Source organism: Thermobia domestica, chromosome 8 (genome assembly GCF_964235325.1).
Source record: "Thermobia domestica chromosome 8, izTheDome1.hap1.1, whole genome shotgun sequence".
Classification (NCBI taxonomy): domain Eukaryota; kingdom Metazoa; phylum Arthropoda; class Insecta; order Zygentoma; family Lepismatidae; genus Thermobia; species Thermobia domestica.
Genome location: NC_137461.1, coordinates 55,738,126 through 55,744,363, shown reverse-complemented (window position 1 = coordinate 55,744,363; position 6,238 = coordinate 55,738,126).

Here is a 6,238-nt window from a genome sequence, read left to right as displayed (position 1 = left end):
TCTCACCTGTCGGCTTTCAGTCTTGAATCTGCTGTATTTGCCAATTTTTTCTTGCATATTTTACAAAATGCATAATATTTATCATTTTCATTCATCAAGACGAAACTAAGTATTCGAAAGTTACTATTCGCTGGTCTAGGTATTTTATTTTGTACGCAATTTCGCAAGGTAACGACAAAATAAAGCTCCTTTATTGTCCACGATGCCATATTAAATTACGTGTTGTTGACATATTGTGACAGGACACGCTGCCCCATCAGCATTTGTGTACCCGTTGTTTTCGCAAGTTTTGCGTTTCGCTCACTTCGAGCAGTGTGACTGAGCGCTCCGCTCAGTAACCTTCTGAACACCACCAATGTTGTCTAAACTTGACTGGCAACAGTGACAACATATGATCGGGAGAGCAGCAGGTTGAATCGACAGCAGTGTGAGAAGAGGAGCAGGTGGCAGGCAGCTGGAGAAGAATAGAAGAGAAATGCAGCTGAAAAGTAATTTTAAGTGATGTAATAGTAAAGTGAGAACGTACGATGAAATGTAAATACGTGCTGCAACCTGCCGGTGAAGGTAAGAAAACCGAATGTGCTCGAAAAATAACAAGTAAGCCATATTCGTGTAGAAGCCAGCCACTGCAAGTAAACATCGCATGTCACGTACTAATGTCAACGAAAAGAATTAAAACAAGTGATATGTGTATACAGTATACGACACACTAAAGCATGCTTAGCATTCGTAACATAATAGAGTTCTTTTGATATTACCGTAAAAACATATGCGCATATAAAAGGTAAATCTACAATATTGATACATTATTTATGTAAGCCGATATAATATTATTCATTTCAAATACCTCACTCATAGCCTAACCTATTTTATTGGATACTGCATATCAGTGCTACAAAAAGTAAATATAAAGTTTCTTGCGCCAGTCAATATTAGTAGAAGTTAATAATTTGTAGACACTCTAAAGGATCAGTAAATAAAGAACGTCGTGCATATAATGAGCGCACAATATGAACGCATGCCTTTGTATTGAATTATTTTAGTCGTAAGCTCAAGTTTGAAACATATATACATAAAAAGCGCTTAAAACAAAATCAATCTATATTTGATATAGGCCTATATAATAGCGGAATATTACTTCAATTTATTGCTATGAAAATATCCAACAACCACAGTAGTTCTATAACATCGTTACATAACTGCATTATTTCTGGAAACTGTGCTAGCTAACATATTTATCTGTGAAGAATGTTTAAAGTATCAGTACTAAGTTGAATTCAATTTAAATAAAAGATCGCCAGTCGCGACTATCAAGTGTCAGTCAGTTAGTCACTTTGCATTCAAACTAGTATTTCACTAGTGAATTATCTGTTCGGGCAAAGACAGAACGGAAGATAGAAACAATTATATCAAGTGGCAAGTATATTATAATAGTTAAGTGCATTCGTAAAAAGGAAATAATTAAAAATAATAAATGAATAATAAATACAAATATAAATAAGAGATCAAACTTTTTACTAGACATTTGAAATAATATAATTTGCTACTGTCGTCTGGACTTGCATTTCTTCTGAAAAGACTAAATAGTAGAGAAACCTTATTGCATGTATTATTATTATTTTTGTTGTATATAGTATTTTGTATGTTTCCTTGTTTGATATATCTTATTTCTTTTAATTACTTGTCAATCTCAATTTTATGTTGAACGGTATCAATAATTAAAGTGAGTGACGTTATCAAATCATTATTGAAGCGACTGTTTACGTCAAAATATTGTTCGTTTGTGGTTAGCATTATCTGTTGTGTATACGAATACTATTTTGTGAGATAATGTGGTATTATAGAAACAAATATAGTAAATAAATACATATGGGTTTTAATAGCAAGTTTACGCAATTGTATTCTGAGAATTCTGAGTCTAGATTGCATCATCTCTCTACGTCCACGCTACGTCTTACAACTTCGTGAATAACATCAGTGTGGAGATTTATATTGAAGGCTCGAATGGTAAGTTGTCGATTACGAACCAAGAGTATTGTAGTATTAATATTGGTATTCTTATTTGAGTTCACTATTTCTTGATACACTGTTTTCGGAGCGTGCGCTCCTGCTACCGAGATTCCGGATAACGGGAGGTTATTAAAGATTTGTTTCATATTTTAACCACTAATACCCTCCACCGTTACCGTCACCGTTACAATATTCTACATAGTCTACGTTGTTTACATTGTCTACGCATACTTGACACGTAAACGTAAACTATCGTTTCTTACGCGTAGACGCACATCTCTGGTTTGAATATTTCACGTTACACTAATTACAAAAAATGTAAAATATGAAAACTAAAACAACGCATGTTACGAATTTGTCAATATCTGAAAGAATTATACATAAATTTAGATCTTCAATGTTAATAAAATGGTTTGTAAATAGTTTCTTAATCAAATACAAGTTTATTACTTGTGCAAGACAAGTTTAGGCGCACCATTTGAAATAATTTTTGAGAAACTATAATTCACTAAGTTTCTCTTTATTGTCTTTCAAAAGATTTGCACTGGGCGACATGACAATACCCCACTTAGTATAGATAAAATGTAAGGGGAACCAGAAGTAATTATTATTTTTTTTTCATGATTTGCGTTAAATACAGTGTCCGGACATATGGCATAAGTATTATAGTATAAAAAATACAAACCAAACTGTGTTAGGTGGCATCAAAAGCACGAATGCTATTAAGGCTGGTAGGCTCGCGTGAGGGTGCGTCCAAAGAATGCTGTAGCGTCAGCGATGGTGAGTATGTCCTTAAGGAAAAGTTGTGATAACACATGGGTTTTTGCAGTAATACGAGTCCCTAAAGCACTTGTAATAGTTTCACACTAATAACGCTACACTTTAAAACACGAAATATTGTACATTGTGCAAAATATTTCGCCAGCGGACAATAATATATATAATCATCTTTCATATTCATTTACTTATTTTAACAATTGGAAAGCACTTGTAATTTTACATTAGTAACCTCAGTAGCGTATCTACGAGTGGATGGGCCTACCCGCAAAAATGTGAAATGGGCCCCTACTTTCCACATTCATGAAGGCACGTAAAATTTATAGAGAACATATTGACCTTGGATGTTTCATGTAGTCAGTCACTATTTCATCATTATATCTTCCTACAGTAATATTCGAATATTGCACATATTATTATTATTATTATTATTATTATTATTATTATTATTATTATTATTATTATTATTATTATTATTATTATTATTTTCATTTGAAGGAATTGCATGGAAGTAAATAAATTCCAAAGAGAAGCATCTTCTTCCTAAACAAATCAAAACATAAAGAGCCTTATGCAGAGTCGTTTTGACGTATGATTAGCATCATACTAAAGGCCGGGCTACTGCAGGAATCATATGTTAGTCGAATTCTTTAGTATGACATTAATCAAGCGTCAGAACGACTCTGCATAAGGCCCAAAATGTTTAGAACTAATTATAAAAACTCACCAAAACTTCTCGATGCTGCTCACAAGTTTCCAAAAGCAGTGAATCGTTTGGAAGAGGAATTCGTTGTCTACTTTGTCAGTATTAACAGAGTGATTTTCTTGGTTTTCAATGCTTAAAATTGAGTAAAAGCTAAATCATCTGCGGCATTGTGCTACGAATATACAGTAACCAGTCAGAGTATTGTGACTACCCAGTTCGTTAGCTACCCCAAAAATCTAGGGGCCTGAAGTTAGCCGGGCTCGGTCCAACCATATTATAGTTCATTTACAAGCCTACCTTGAAAATTTTAGGGGGGCAGCAAAAATTTAGGCCCCCTAGACCCCCCCTGGATACGGGCCTGTGATTACCTACCAAATATCTGGTATGTCCACCTTTGGCTTGAAGGGGAGCAATAGTGCGGTTTGGCATGGAAACAATGAGGCTTGGTAGATGACTGTAGGTATGGCACACAACATCTGCACACATAAGTTATTTAGTTACCATAAATTCTGCAGAAAGGGTCGATGAACTTAGGTCTTACGTTCAATGGCATCCCAAAAGTGTTCAATTGGGTTAAGATCGGTTGAATTTGGAGGCCACTGAAGTAATTGAAATTCGTCAGAGAGCTTCTTGAACCAGTACACACGATTGCCTTATGACAACGGGCGTTGTGCTGCTGAATTATTCCATTCTCAGCTGGAAATATGGCAGACATGAGTGAATGTACGTGACCAGCAATGATCCGCCGATAGTTAGAAGCCGTCACGGTGTCCTTCACATGCAGTATTGGGCTCATAAGTAACCATGTGAATGTTCTTCAAATTATAAGTGAGCTACTACCGGTCTACCGTGCCCATTCCAATCGTTATCAATTATGCTTTGCCATTAGCTTGGTACACGTATGGGATTAGATGCGGAGGCCCATATCTAACAGGATACGGTGAACTGATGCTCAGACACATTCGTGCTTTGGCCACTGCCATAGTCTGTTGAAGTCTGCTATTAATTGTGCCACAGATTTTGTCCTATCATGTTATACCGATTTGGAAATCTATGACGTTCGACATTTTTAACTAGGTCTGGCCGCCCATTTCTTATGATTTTTTGGTGATGATTTCATCGTCCTTTTTCCCAACCTTGGAAGAGACTAAGCACGGCATATCGCGATACTGGACAAGTCGCGATGCTTTCGAAATGCTATCCCAGCCGTCTGGCCACCACATCAAACTCTGATATATCGCCGTCCTTCCTCATGCAACCCACAAGCATTACAGTAATTAATCGAGTGACATCCCTGTAACTATTCGGCTAGCGGTTCTGCTGTGCTCTGTGGCTCCTACGTGAGCTCAACGATTTTCTTCAAACGGTAGCGAGTGATCATGATATATTGGCTGGTCACTATATATTTTGTTGGTTTTTAGTTTAGTGTAACGAGCGAGTTCGAGCGAGTGTTTTTCAAAACTCGACTCGACTCGAAACAGGCATCTTTCAGCTCGACTCGAGAACTCGGCTCGAAACATTTCCTGCAACTCGACCCGAATTCACATCGGGTCGAGTCGAGCCAAAACGAACTAAATCCTGTATATAGTTTCAAATACTCTCTTCAAGTATCCTACATAGACAATATAATTATCAACGATACTACTACTACTACAACTGATATAATAATAATAATAATAATAATAATAATAATAATAATAATAATAATAATAATAATAATAATAATTATTATTATTATTATTATACTGTGTATAACCATGAAAGATAGGCGGTTTGTATCTGAATACTAAAAGCTAGTCAACTGCAGATTTTTGTTATCGAGAAGTCTTCAGGAGGCAAGGACATCGTTTACGAGGTGTTCGCTCAGTTGAACTGAACTGAACCGGTTGATATCACTACCGGGTTAGGCTTCTGCTTGGGCTTAAAAATTCGACCGTACAGGTCTCAGCCTTGATGGTAAGAACTACAGTATATATTTATATTGATGCTCAGGACATTTGACGCTGTCTCGTTAAAAAGTCTATTGTCGTCCCGTTATCGAGACGAGGCCAGATGCAAGTAGTGTCCTCTGTTATGAGCAACATTAAAAGTATTCTACATTACTGCTTACATTTCTCATGACTTTTGCTTTCCAGTATAATCAGGCCATGACTTGGAAACGAGTTAAAACGAGCTGAACGAACGAGCCATTTATCGAACAAACTCGACTCGACTTGAAACTTGACCTCAAAAGCAGTGACTCGGCTCAGAACTCGACTCTAGAAAATTACCTTTGACTGGACTCGAGTCGAGTTTCAGCTCGACTCGTGTCCATCCCTAGTTTAGTGAATAGTTGCTCAGATATTGCCATCATTACAGGTAAAAGATAATTGCAACTGCCCCCCTTAAATTTTCGCTGGCCCTCTAAAGTTTTCACGGTAGACTTGCAAATGAACTATAATACGATGATTAACTATAATATGATTGGATCAGCCCCCCCTAACTTGAGCCGCCCCCCTACATTTTTGGGCTGGCTACCGACCTGGACCAGACTAAGAGAAGGGTCATTGGAGGATAATGGGATGTTTTTTCAACAGAGTGGCCTAGACCCCTATTGCTACGCTACTCCTTGTAAAACATGTTTTACTGAGAGCATCCTTGTGTTAATTGAAAGAAAACTCACATTAAATTTTATACCCTATTTATAGTACGTAGGAGACGGGAAAGAAAAGGCAGATTACATGGTGCTGAGAAAGAACAGTTATG